We start from the raw sequence: 15,648 nt of genomic DNA on the forward strand, positions 1-15,648 counted from the left end.
AGTCGTGGTCAGCTTTTCCAAAGGGAGGGCGGGGGAGGGCCGTATATGCATCGCAGAAGTTAGAATAACAGTGGTCAAGGGTTTTGCCTGCCCTGGTAGCACAATCGATATGCTGATAGAATTTGGGGGGCCTTGTTTTCAGATTAGCCTTGTTAAAATCCCCAGCTACAATAAATGCGGCCTCAGGATATGTGGTTTCCAGTTTACATAGAGTCTGATGAAGTTATTTCAGGGCCGTCGATGTGTCTGCTTGGGCGGAATATACACGACTGTGATTATGATCGAAGAGAATTCTCTTGGTAGATAATGCGGTCGACATTTAATTGTGAGGAATTCTAAGTCAGGTGAACAAATGGACTTGAGTTCCTGTATGTTGTTATGATCACACCCCGTCTCGTTAATCATAAGGCATACACCCCCGCCCTTCTTCTTACCAGAGAGATGCTTGTTTCTGTCGACGCGATGTGTGAAGAAACCAGGTGGCTGTACCGACTCAGATAGTGTGTCTCGAGTGAGCCATGTTTCCGTGAAACAAAGAACGTTACAGTCTCTGATGTCTCTCTGGAAGGCAGCTCTTGCTCGGATTTCGTCTACCTTGTTGTCAAGAGACTGGACATTGGCGAATAGTATTCTTGGGAGCGGTGCGCGATGTGCCCGTCTACAGAGCCTGATCAGAAGACCACTCCGTCTTCCCCTTTTACGGCGTCGTTGTTTTGGGTCGCTGGCTGGGATCTGATCCATTGTCCTGGGTGGTAGGCCAAACAGAGGATCCGCTTCGGCAAAGTCGTATTCCTGGTCGTAATGTTGGTGAGTTGACGTTGCTCTTATATCTAATAGTTCCTCCCAACTGTATGTAATAAAACCTAAGATTTTCTGGTGTAGCATTGTAAGAAATAACACATAAAAAAACTAAATACTGCATAGTTTCACATCTAGTGAAGTTTCCTGCACAGACTCAAACTGATATTAATGACAACTCAGCAGAGAGGGCTCCACCCTATTCCTGTTAAACAAGATGGAGCAAAGCTCCACAATGTAAATTCAGCATTCAGCTCAATTGATAACTGTCTTATAGAAAGACCAATAATCTTTGTAAACAATCAAGAATCAAAACAACAACTGAAGACTAAGGAACACCGGCAGGAAAACACAGATTTCTAAGTTTAGAAGAGTTTTCAAAAGTAAACCTTCATCAAAAGAGTTGTCAAAAGTGAAAGTAAACCTTCTGTTCAAAAGCCAGAACAGAGAGATAAGCAGTGAGACAAGGCCTCTAAAGCTTCTCTCTCCGAGGTTGATTTCTCCTGTCATGTGTGCTGTGACATCTTCAAGGATCCTGTAGTCCTGTTGTGTAGCCACATCTTCTGTAATGCCTGTCTGGAGAAATACTGTAAAGAGAAGGTATCTCGGAAATGTCCAATCTACAGAAAGAAATCAATGGAATTCCCTGTAACCTGGTTTTAAAGAACCTGTGTGAGTCCTACCTACAGGATAGAAGACAGAGAGCTTAAGCAGGGGCTGAGGTGCTCTGCAGTCTGCACTGTGAGAAATTCAAGCTCTTCTGTCTGGAGGATAAACAGCCCATCTGTTTTGTGTGTCAAACTTCAAAAAAGCATAAAAGCCATGACTGCTGCCCAATAGATGAAGCTGTACTGGATCATAAGGTAGGAGATGTATTTAACACTACTTGACTTACAGCATGTACATATAACCCTGTGGAATTATGGATATTGATGATATCTTTGACATTCCTCTCTACTGTGTCCAGAGTCAGGCCCAGCACACAGAGAGGCTGATTAAGATGGGGTTTAACTTCTTGGTGACAGGGGGCAGTATTCAGAAATTCAGATGAATACGTGCCCAAATTTAACTGCCTGCTTCTCGGGCCCAGAAGGTAGGATATGCACATTAGTAGATTTGGATAGAAAACACTCTGAAGTATCTAAAACTGTTTGAATGATGTCTGTGAGTATAACAGAACTCATATGGCAGGCAAAAACCTGAGAAAAAAATCCAACCAGGAAGTGACTTGTAGTTTTTCTATCTAATCCCTATTCAAACTACAGTGTCTGTGGGGTCGTTTTGCACTTCCTAAGGCTTCCATTGGCTGTCAACAGTCTTTAGAAACTTGTTTCATGCTTCTACTGTTACTGGGCAGAGAATATGAGCTCAGTCAATCAGTGGACTGCCTGGGACCAGTGAGTTGTTTACTGCGCGAATACACTGGCGCACCGCTCCTTCTTTTTCCTCTGTAATGAATTGTCCGGTTGGAATATTATCAAAGTTTTATGTTAAAAAGACCCTAAGGATTGATTGTAAACATCGTTTGACATGTTTCTAACAACGGTAATGGAACTATTTGACTTTTCGTCTCTGGTTTTGCGCTCTCGCGTTATGCCTTTGGATTAGTGATCTGAATGCGCGAACAAAACGGAGGTATTTGGACATAAATATGGAGTTTTTCGAACAAAAATAACATTTATTGTGGAAGTGGGAGTCCTGGGAGTGCATTCCGACAAAGATCAGCAAAGGTAAGGGAAGATTTATAGTACTAATTCTGAGTTTAGTTGACTCCAGAACTTGGCGGGTAACTGTATAGCTTGCTTTGATGGCTGAGCTCTGTACTCAGAATATTTAAAAATATGCTTTCGCCGTAAAGCTATTTTAAAATCTGACACAGAGGTTGCATTAAGGAGAAGTGTATCTATAATTCTTTCAATAACTGTTGTAAATTTTATTAACGTTTATGATGAGTATTTTTGTAAATTGATGTGCTCATTCACCAGGAGTTTTGGTGGGAATACATTTGCTGAACATCACACGCCAATGTAAAATGGGGTTTATGGACATAAATATGAACTTTATCGAACAAAACATACATGTATTTTGTAACATTGAGTCCTGGGAGTGTCATCTGATGAAGATCATCAAAGGTTAGTGATTCATTTTAGCTGTATTTCTGGATTTTGTGACGCCTCTCCTTGCTTGGAAAATGGCTGTGTGGTTTTTCTTGTTTAGGCGCTGTCCTAACATAATCTAATATTATGCTTTCGCCGTAAAGCCTTTTTGAAATCAGACACTGTGGTTGGATTAAGGGGCATCATATTTTTAAAATGGTGTATAATACTTGTGTGTTTGAGAAATTTGAATTATGAGATTTTTGTTGTTTTGAATTTGCCGCCCTGCTATTTCACTGGCTGTTGATAGTGTGTACCGCGGGTGGGACGCTAGCGTCCCAGATGTCCCAGAGAGGAAGTTTCATCAGTTTCTACATGAGGAAGAGAGAGCCAGGATAGCTGCACTGAAGGAGGAAGAGGAGCAGAAGAGTCAGATGATGAAGAAGAAGATTGAGGAGATGAGCAGAGAGTTATCATCACTTTCTGACACAACCATAGAGGAAGAGCTGGGAGCTGAGGACATCTCATTCCTGCAGGTAAGGACTAATCTACCTCTGATAAATCAACTGCCCTGTCAATTATGAATAAACATTTTAGTAATCAATTGATATGTTTTACATTGATTTGCTATGATCAATAGGTCTATTAATGTGTTATGTTGTTTCCCTACAGAACTACAAGGATACAGTGAAAAGGTAAGGGGACTTTATTATGTCTCTCTCTTCTCTTTGGTTCTGTACATAACAACTTGAGAACACCTTGTCAACCTGACAGAAAAAAACAGTAGAAGGGCTGAGCCTAATCATTCTAAGTAACAAAGTCCTTTAACTTGCAAGGCTTTTGACTGTACAGCTGGTGGGCGGTAAGACATAGTCCTGGACAATGAGGTGGGAGTGAGTCTATGTCTCACTGGCCTGAGGTGACACTGGGAAGTCAGGGAAGTCAGACAAATCACCGTTGCATGGCTTAAACCTCTTTGGGCTAGGGGGCAGTATTTTGAAGTCCGGATGAAAAGTGTGCCCAAAGTAAACTGCCTGTTACTCAGGCCCAGAAGCTAGGATATGCACAGAATTGGTAGATTTGGACAGAAAACACTCTAAAGTTTCTAAAACGGTTAAAATAATGTCTGTGAGTATAACAGAACTGATATGGCAGGCGAAACCCCAAGGACAAACCATTAAAAAAAATTACGATTCAGCCTACCACTGTTTCCAATGGCTGTCATGTTAATTATGAGGCGAAGTCCTCCCAGATTGCAGTTCCTAGGGCTTCCACTAGATGTCAGTCTTTAGAAAGCGTTCCAGGCTTGTTTTTGGAAAAATGAGCTAGAATTTGTAGTTTGTCTAAGTGGCTCCCATTTCGGCTGTAGTGTTTTCATGTGTCGCCCATCTTCCCCATTATCCCATGTGTATTTATAACTGTGTATAAATACACATCTCCCATCAACCTGTGTATGTCTGTGCCAGTTCGTCTTGTTTGCCAAGTCTCCTAGCTCCTGTTTTTCCCAGTCTCTGTTTTTCTCGTCCTCCAGGTTCTGACCCTTGCCTGTCCTGACTCTGAGCCCGCCTGCCTGACCACTCTGCCTGCTCCTAACCTCGAGCCTGCCTGCCGCCCTGTACCGTTTTGGACTCTGACCTGGTTATGAACTCTTGCCTGTCCCCGACCTGCCTTTTGCCTACCCCTTGGACTATAATAAATATCAGCGCTCAAACCATTTGCCTCCCATGTCTGCATCTGGGTCTCGCCTTGTGCTGTTATAGTACGAACTGGCCATGACTGACCTAGCAGACTTGGACCAGCTCCGTCACGCTGTCTCCCTGCAGGGAGCTACCATTAAGAAACAGGAGGAGCTACTTCAGAACCTGATGGAGGGTTTCTGATCTCTAGCGGAACACCACGACCAGGGGTTCAAGGTGACAGTGCAATTCCATGAATTAGCTAAGGCAGTTATTTATCTTAGAAGAAAAAGAAACGCACACCTATTAAAGCGAGGTGCTGGCTACTTGAAAATAAGGGAGAGCCGCACACCCTAGGAGCTCAGATGCAAAAATGTAATGTCCAACGTTTCGACAGCCAAGCTGTCTTCATCAGGGTATGATCACAAACACTGTGAGATGACTCGTTTATATAGTGTCAAAAGACACACAGGTGTCTGTAACCTCTATCTACTTTTGTTGACTTTTTTATTAGACCACTCGCAGAACAGCTCCCCTCCTTTGTAAAGGACACCAGCAGTATGATCTCTATCATTGAATCTCTTGATACTCTTCCTGAGAATACCTTGTTAGTTACTTCTGATGTTGAGTCGTTATACACAAATATTCCACACGAGGGCGGTATTGAAGCTATGGAACCTACTGATCGTAACAGTTTGTTGAGGGCTGACAGTTGTCACCCACTTCCCTTGAAAAATAGTTTGCCCTACAGCCAATTCTGTCGAATCAAAAGAATTTGCAAAAAACAATCTGATTTCGACAGAAATATGGCTGAGACGCACAGAAAGTTCAAGGAGAGGGGGTACAAAAATGATCAGATTAATATTGCCATTGAGAAAATTCAAAATAAAACGAGACATGACCTTTTTCAAGGTCAGTCTCGCAAAAAGACGCATTCTTGCGTTCTAACTACCCGCTATTCAAAGTGCTCTGAACAAACTAAGGGAATCGTTCACAAACATTGGCACATTCTAAGATCTGATGACAGTATCAGTAATGTGTTTTCGGACCTTCCCTTGGTCGTATTCTCGCGGGGCAGAAATCTCAGACCAATTGATACACTCTGATTTACCACCCCAAGATATTCCTGAACAATGTCTATTTGCACCACTACTGGATGGAAATTACAAGTGTAATGGCAGTGCTCAATGCAATGGCACTTATAAATGTAGATCCTTCAAACATCCTCAAACAGAGAAATCGATCCCAATCAAAGGTATTATTACGTGCTCCACTAAGGCAGTTATTTATCTTATAACTTGTCCTTGTGGTAAAAATTATGTGGGTAAAACAAAGCGTGAATTAAAAGTACGTATCTCAGTGCATCGTTGCACCATTAGGTGCAAAAACTTGACTTACCCAGTTGCGGCCCACTTTTTGGAAGCAAACCACTCGATTTCGTCTCTGCGTTATATTGGCATCGAATATGTCACCCTCCCTAGGAGAGGAGAAGACCTCGACAATTTATTGTTAAAACGAGAGGCTGCCTGGATCTTTAACTTAAAGACCCTTTCTCCCTTCGGTCTCAACGTAGACTTTGATCTGAAGCCATTCTTGTGATTATTGTGACTTTGCCATTGTAATTGTTTGTAAGCTTGTGTAGTCTAAAATTAATCTATGATCGTATGCTATCAATTTGTTTTTTTGTATGTTCTTTGTATGCCATTTTTATATTTCAGAGTTAACCAATGATATTAGGCCACACTTGGCCATTTGACCGCCATGCACTTCTGGACATCAGATCGATAGTCACAAACCTCCATTGAATTGAAGAGAAAAGCGAACGGTGCTCCCCTCTGTTCTATTCGGAAATGTCCAGTCACTCGAGAGAGAGAGTCTCTTATCAGAGAGACTTGAAAAGCTGCAATATTATGTCTTACTGAAACGTTGTTATGGGTGTAAGATGGCACGATGATGCCATCTGTTGGTAAATGTTAATTAATACAACACCATTGTTTTTAGCGGTGTGCTTGATATACTTTGATGTATTGCAACTGAACAAGACTGGTAACTCGCATCAATGACTGTCTCGTCATTTAACATCCAAACATGGTGTCAATATCGGGATAACTATCCATGATTTCTGCAAATTAGAGCGAACAGTTCTCATTTACAAAAAAAATGCTTCCATGAGTACAATTTTGCCAGAATTCACCTTAGCTACAGTGAGTTTACTAGTTAGCAGTTAGATTCAGTGTTGTTAGCATCGGATAGACATGGCAGCGAACATTCCCCCTCCCGCCCTTATGAAGCTCAGCGGAGATTGGAGCACGAACTGGGATACGTTTAGTGGTGAATGGGAGGACTATGCACCACTAGCCACGGGACTTCTGGAAAAGGATGATGGTGTTGTGGCTGCCACGTTGAGGACTATAATGGGAGCTGAATGCCGACATGTATACAAACACAACCTGAACCTAACAGCAGCTCAGCAAGGTAACGCAACAGCTATTCTTGATGCTCTTGAACATTACTTTAGGCAAGCAAAGAATGTTATCCACAAGCGTTATGTTTTCAGCTGTTGCAAACAGGAGGATGGGGAGTCCATTGACAGCTTTGTCACTAGGCTAAGGGAAAAGGCAGCTACATGAATACGGTGCTTTAAGAGATGAACTGATCAGAGATAAGATAGTGCTTGGCATAACTGATGAGGGCACCTGCAGACGTTTGCCGAGAGAACGTGACCTGACGCTGGTCTTGGCAGTGGAGACATGCCGTGCAGCAGAGCTTACTGATATACGGATAAAGTCCATAGAGATAGAAAAGCAACATATGGACAATGTCAATGCTACATTTAGGCAGCCAGTAAAGAAATTCCCCTTTCCCACAGCTAATGCTACAGCCAACTCTGCAATAGACAGCCCCAATATGTGCAGATATTGTGGCCTATCTCATGGACGTGGAAAAAAGCACTGCCCAGCCTATTGGAAAATGTGCAAATTCTGTGGTACAGCTATTCACTTCGCAAGGGTCTGCATGAAAAGCAAGAGAAACGAGGGTAAAATGCACCATGATGCCACGCTGCTGGCCCTGATGGACAGATGCAGACAGGTCAAGCTAATGCTAAAAAAAAGCTTCAGTTCAAAGTGCCTCTTTCCACATTCATGGGCACATCTTGTCCTCCACTGGATCCTGAGACCCCCCCCCCCCCCCCCCCCCCGTCATGGACAAGGACGCCATCTGGCATTGGCTCTGAAAACACAACGCTGTCGTGAGGGGGAGAAAAGCAGCTGGTCACTCGGACACCTGTACTGCGATACAACGATGTGTCAAAACCTGTCACCATTCAGAGTGACTCGAGCCAGTATGGACTTGGCTGTTGCCTCATGCAGGAGGGCCAGCCTGTGGTATTCACCTCTAGGGCACTCACTCCAACAGAGCCGAACTATGCCCAGATAGAGGAGTGCCTCAGCATTGTGGTTGCATGCCAACGCTTGCAACACTATATGTACGGGCACAACAACACTTTTTTTTAAATTATAAATAAATAAACATTACCGCACATACAGATCCCAATCTCTTATTGCTATATTCAGCAAGCCTCTCCTGAACGCCCCAAAATGACTGCTGAGCATGCTACTGGCTCTACAAAGCTACAACCTCAAGGTGGTGTATAAGCCAGGGACGGAGATGTATTTGAGTGACACGCTCAGCAGGGCTACTGCATCAGTATCACACACATGCTCCATGCATGAACAACACGCAGTGTGCAGCTTACAAACAGAGCAAGTGGATGCTGAACACATCAACCAGGCAGACTACCTCAATGTTACTGACCAGCGCATTATACAAATCATACAGCACACAGACAGGGACGAGCACCTCCAGGCATTGAGGTCTGTGATTCTGATTGGCTGGCCAGACTGCAAGGAAAAAACTGCTTTGGCCAGTCAAAGAGGAGTTCAGTGTCCAAAACGAAGTAATATTCACGAGTCGTTATTCCCCAGTCTCTGCGCCCTGAGATGCTGGCGCATGTGCACTCAAGTTACGTTGGAGGTGAGGCCTGTTACAGACAAGCACGTGACACACTGTATTGGCCAGGAATGCAGAGTGAAATAAAAGACTATATCAATAAATGCACAATCTGCAATGAATACGCCATTGAGCAACAGAGAGAGACAATGATATCCCACGAGCTACCCATGCGCCCCTGGCAGAAAGTAAGTCTAGATCTCTTCCAGCACAGTGGCAAAGACTATCTTCTGGTAGTCAATCATTACTCAGACTTCTGGGAGATTGACCTCCTCTCAAACCTCTCAGCAGAGACAACGATCAAACGTTGCAAGGCTCAGTTAGCCCGCTATGGCCGGATAGGGTCATCTCAGATAATGGACCCCAATTCTCCTGCTTTGAGGTCCGGAAATTTTCTGCAGAAGGGGAATTCGAGCACGTCACCTCATTGCCACGACACCTAAAAGCTAATGGGACGGCACAGTCAGTAAGATGGATCTGATCATGGACTAGCAGAAAGAGAGGACAGCACCCGTCCATCCACATCTACGGGGCTGTTGTGGAGAGGGTCAAGAACTTCAAGTTGCTTGGCGTCCACATCACTAAGTATTTAACATGGTCCACACACATCCGCACAGTTGTGAAGAGGGCACGGCAGCGCCTCTTCCCCTCAAGAGGCTGAAAAGATTTGGCATGGGCCCTCGGATTATCAAAAAGTTCTACAGCTGCACCATCAAGAGCATCTTGACTGGCTGTATCGCCGCTTGGTATGGCAAATGCACGGCTCTCGACTAAAGCTGTCGCAGTGATCGCATTACACACAGGCAATCATGAGTCATAACCACAGTAAAAAATTCTATACGACTGTTGAGTCGTAGTAATCTCCTTTTATGCACTCTGGACATGTGTTAGTAGTACCCAACTTGCTAACGATCATCAGGTCGTTAATGGCCTGGTACTCAGGGCTCTATTGTCCCTCTAACCACTCTGACATCAATGCAAATGCGATCAAAAACCACATCAAACACTTATCATCAAAACATTTAAAGCTCTGACTGTGATTGATCAATTTGAAGAAAGAAGTGTCATGACGTTGGCGTGTGGGTAAGGTTTATGACCCCCCCCATAAATACCTTTCTCCCTTCCCCTCTCTTACTGACCCTACTGAAGGACTGCTGTCCTGTTAAATATAGAGAGTCTGGGAACATCAAACAAATGGGGAAAGGAACCATATTTTGGTAATAAAACCAGTTGGAAATATGCTTGATAACGTAATGAGTATGTATGTCAGTTCGTTGTTATCTGGGACATTATGATTGATGACAGGACGACATAAACTGTATCTGAGAAAGTATACACCCTCTAGTTATGAAAGTCACATGGAATTGTTATGCAATTGAAATGTTTGATATTGGAATTGTTTGTTAGGAGATTAAATGTAATTTTAGCTTCCAAATGAGAGAATTGGGTTTTCATAAGGAAAGTGCCCTGCTTGATCAGTGGCCCACCCCTGTGAAGAGACAGGGGTTATAAACGATGAAACACATCCCTCCCCCTCTCCACTATATAAGCCTTTGACGAAAAGATAACCAGGTTGTTCCAGTACGGGAGGTCTGCAGCCTCTACGTTAGAAGGACACACATGTCAAGTACAGAACTAAGCCAACCTCGGCGTGAGCTATGGTATGAACTGGTATGAACTTTGAGCTTTTTCACTACAGAAGTGATACTTCCTAGCCGTTGAGTTAGCAGCGGCCGCTGCTAACGTGGGCTAGGAAAGGACGGACGACGGATCCAGTCTAACAACCAGACGAAGATACCACCACGTATCCAATTGACCACCATTGACATTCTTCCGAAAACAGGGAGATCTGTTGGCCAACCCGGCCAGCATCTACGACCAATCTACCGAAGCGCAGCTCAGAGTAAATATTTATTGCATTTTCCTTTTCCAAATGGGCGGTAATTTAGAATGCATAAGATAATGTATTTACGATAGCATAGCTGCTGTTTCTGTGTTCCTAAATCTTCCCGCTCTTTCATTCAAGCCCAACCCCCTTTCCTTTGTGTAACCAGCTTTCATACAGGTTCCGTTCACCAGGGGTGAATTCTGTATGACATCATTGTATTCTGTGTATTTGTAATTCTGTGTGATTAGTTAGGTATTTAGTAAATAAATAATTAAACCCAATTTTGTATTGCTGATTCAACTTGTTAGCCAGGGTTCGTGAAGATAGCCAAGAATTTACAACTTTCATTATGAGACTGAAAATAAGATAAGGGTTAATATTGACTGCTATCGATGTAAAATATTACTAAGTATTTTAAGAGTTTATTCGGAAGATAACAGCTCTATAAACGTTCTTCCGTGGTGCCCCGACTTTCTAGTTAATTACATTTACATGATTAGCTTAATCAGGTAATATTAATTACAGAGAAATCATTTTATAAGTTAGCATGTCATATCACTTAATCCGGCATAGCCAAAGACACGACAGAAGTTCAACAACAGGTTGAAACTGAATGAAAAACATGCTCATTGTGGATGTTGTTTCAAAGCCTTACACAACTAAATGGACAGCGCTTTTCAAGGTGATGATTCATTCAAAACATCCCATATACATGTCAGAGCTTTGCATAACCAGAGGCCTATATACTGTAAAAGCCAGAAAAAAACAACCTGAATTAAAATAATGATTGTGCCGTTATACAATACATAGCCTACCACTTATTACACAAGGCGGAAAAACATTAATATTCTGATTTCAGATATCTTTGGAACATAATTGGTAGAGTTATCCTACATTATAATGATTTTGAATAGCCTACTAATTGGGGTGTTTTTATATTGTCATAATTAACTACCGAATATCTCACCACCTTGCGTTTCCATCTCCTCCCCTCTCTTCTTCATTCCTTTCTCCAGCACACAGAAAGAGGGGCTGTCAACAGTGTAATTAAATATGTTTCGTTGTGAATACGTGTTACTATCAATGTTCCTGAACAGATTTCACTTGGTTCCCCAAATGAAGCACCGGGTAGCTGCAGGAACGGGGTTGGAGTTTGGGCGGAATATCACATGTTGCACAGTGAAATAACCGTTCACAGTGAAATAAAAGTGGCCTCCATTAGCTATTGGACTGCATACGGGTGACATGTATTTTTCCTCTTGCCCCTGTTCCTGCCCATTTGATAATGGGCCATTCCTAATCTAAACAAATGTTACATATTAGTAAAGACAAGATTAAATTGAGAATATTGTAAATAATGATCACTTGATAAGAGCTGGAGAGAACAGTGTATACAGCATGAGGCAAGGAACAGAGCACAAGCTTTCTCAAATCCTCAAAAGCCTATAGTAGCATCATGCAGCCTGAGGCAAGGAACAAAGCACAAGCTTTCTCAAATCCTCAAAAGCCTATAGTAGCATCATGCAGCCTGAGGCAAGGAACAAAGCACAAGCTTTCTCAAATCCTCAAAAGCCTATAGTAGCATCATGCAGCCTGAGGCAAGGAACAAAGCACAAGCTTTCTCAAATCCTCAAAAGCCTATAGTAGCATCATGCAGCCTGAGGCAAGGAACAGAGCACAAGCTTTTTGCGACTTTCTCAAATCCTCAAGAGCCTATAGTAGCATCATGCAGCCTATATATCACTTTTACGCTCAACAGAGCTACTTCACATGCGCACTCTAGCTCCAGAATGGGAAAAATATCCTTTATATTTTCAATTCTATTATTCTTACTTTAAAATCATACAACATAAAATAATGACACAGGCCTTATAAGTATATGATTGAGTGTGAGATTGTGTTGGCATATCTTGTCTGCTTAATGAACAACCCTACAGCCCATGGCATCGACGGGACTGTAGTGGAGCGGGTCTAGAGTTTCAAGTTCCTTGGTGTCCACATTACCAACAAAATATCATAGTCCAAACACACCAAGACAGTCGTGAAGAGGGCACGACAACACCTTCTCCCCCTCTGGAGACTGAAAAGATTCTCAAAAAGTTCTACAGCTGCACCATCGAGAGCATCCTGACCGATTGCTCCCACCATCGAGAGCATCACTGCCTGGTATGGCAACTGCTCTGCATCCGACCATTAGGCGCAACAGAGGGTAGTGCGTACGGCCCAGTGCATCACTGGGGCCAAGCTTCCTGCCATCCTGGAGCTATATACTAGGTGTCGGAGGAAGGCCCAAAAAATTGTCGAAGACTCCAGTCACCCAAGTCATAGACTGTTCTTTCTAACCCCAAGCGATGAGACCACTGAACAATTAATCAAATGGCCACCCAGACTATTTACATTGACCCCCCCCCCCCATTTGTTCTTACGCTGCTGCTACTCCTTGCTTATGCAGTCACATTACCCCTACCTACAAATTACTTAAACTAACCTGTACCCCCGCACATTGACTCGGTACCAGTACCCCCTGTATATAAACTCGTTATTTTTAATTTTACTGTGTTACTTACTATTTCGGTTTTTACTTTAGTTTATCCTCTTGCATCTAGGCGTTCCCCTAGCCAACAGCCAATGGGATCGCATGGCGCGAAATACAAAAACTACTAAAATACCACAATTCAATTTTCTCAAACAATCAACTATTTTACACCATTTTAAAGATAAGACTCTCGTTAATCTAACGACATTATCCGATTTCAAAAAGGCATTACAGCGAAAGCAAAACATTAGATTATGTTAGGACAGCGCCTAAACAAGAAAAACCACACAGCCATTTTCCAAGCAAGCATATATGTCAATAAAACCCAAAACACAGCTAAGTGAAGCACTAACCTTTGATGATCTTCATCAGATGACACTCCTAGGACATTATGTTATACAATACATGTATGTTTTGTTCAATCAAGTTCATATTTATATCCAAAAACAGCTTTTTACATTGGCGCGTGATGTTCAGAAAATGTATTCCCACCAAAAACTTCCGGTAAATTTACAAAAATACTCATCATAAACGTTGACAAAATACATAACAATTATTTTAAGAATTATAGATACAGAACTCCTTCATGCAATCGCTGTGTCAGATTGTAAAATAGCTTTTCGGCGAAAGCACATTTTTCAATATTCTGAGTACATAGCTCGCCATCACGGCTAGCTAATCAGACAAACGCGCATATCCAATCTCTTTGTCCTCAGGCAGACCACTCAGTAACTGAGCTCCTATACTCTGCCCAGAGACAGGAGAAGGCTCAATCCACTTTCTGAAGGCTTTAGACAGCCAATGGAAGCCTTAGAAAGTGCAACATAACAGCAAAGATAATGTAGTTTCGAAAGGGACGAGAAAGAAGAACTAAATTTCTCAGATCCTACACTTCCTGGTTGACTTTTTCTCAGGTTTTTGCCTGTCATATGAGTTCTGTTATATTCACAGACACCATTCAAACAATTTTAGAAACTTTAGAGTGTTTTCCATCCAAATCTAATAGTAATGTGCATATTTTCATTTCTGGGCAAGAGTAGTAACCAGTTTAAATCGGGTACGTTTTTTATCCGGCCATGAAAATACTGCCCCCCATCCACATCAGGTTATTTAGTAAATATTTTCTTAACTATATTTCTTCAACTGCATTGTTGGTTAAGGGCTTGTAAGTAATATTTTCACGGTAAGGTCTACACCTGCTGTATTCAGCACATGTGACAAATACAATTTGATTTGATTTGGTGCATAGCCAGATAACATACAGTGTGCCAACTCATATTCTATTCTAAAATACATTTTCTTCATATAATAATGTTTCTTTAGACCTGCCTCAAATAAATAATGGATGTTGTGTGATGTATATTCAATTGATTTATTTGACTTTTTAAAATGTAGATGTTCCAAAGGCGTGCATCAGCAGCTTGAATGCCTGGAGATGCTAAATGTGTTTGCATGACAAAAACCGTATGACAAAATTTCATGACCGCAACAGGCCCCACCCTTGACCGCAAAAAGCATTACAGAGGGGGGTGCAGGAAGCCCAGTACATCACTGTGGCAGAGCTCCCTGCCATACAGGACCTCTATATCAGGCGATGTCAGAAGAAGGCCCAAAAAACTGCCATAGACTCCAGCCACCAGCCTTCCAAGCCATTGACTGTTCACTCTGCTACCGTCTGACAAACGGTACTGGAGCATCTGCTCTTGGACCAACAGGCTCCAGGACAGCTTCTACCCCTAAGCCATAAGACTGTAAAATAGCCAGACTGCTAAATAGTAAATGAATGGTACCTAAACTATCTGCACTGACTCTGTCTGTCACGACTTCCACCGAAGTCGGCTCCTCTCCTTGTTCAGACGGCGTTCGGCGATCGATGTCACCGGCTTTCTAGCCATCGCTGCTCCATTTTTCATATGTTCATTTGTTTTGTCTTGTTCCATACACACCTGGTTTACATTCTCCAATCAATCTACATGTATTTAGTCCTCTGTTCCCCATCATGTCTTTGTGTGTAATTGTTCATTGTTAATGGTGTATGTTCACGCGCAATTCTTTTATAGTTTATGTTCCGTGTTTTTGGGCACTTATGTCATTATTTGTGCCTATTGTTGAACGGAATAAAAGTGCGCCTGTTTACTCTACTCTGCTCTCCTGGACCTGACTTCGCCTCCCTTACACAGCCTTAACACTGTCTTGAACTTACCCTACAGTAAAAACACTCACTGAACTATATATACACACCATATACACACACTCACTGAACTATATACAGTTGAAGTCGGAAGTTTGCATACACTTAGGTTGGAGTCATTAAAACTTGTTTTTCACCACTCCACAAATGTCTTGTTAACAAACTATAGTTTTGGCAAGTCGGTTAGGACATCTACTTTGTGCATAATACAAGTTATTTTTCCAACAATTGTTTACAGACAGATAATTTCACTTATAATTCACTGTATCATATTTCCAGTGGGTCAGAAGTTTACATACACTAAGTTGACTGTGCCTTTAAACAGCTTGGAAAATTCCAGAAAATGATATCATGGCTTTAGAAGCTTCTGATTGGCTAATTGACATATTTTGAGTCCATTGGAGGTTTAACTGTGGATATATTTCAAGGCCTACCTTAAAACTCAGTGCCTC

This window comes from Salmo salar, chromosome 13, assembly GCF_965601325.2.
Source record: "Salmo salar chromosome 13, fSalSal1, whole genome shotgun sequence".
NCBI classification, from domain to species: domain Eukaryota; kingdom Metazoa; phylum Chordata; class Actinopteri; order Salmoniformes; family Salmonidae; genus Salmo; species Salmo salar.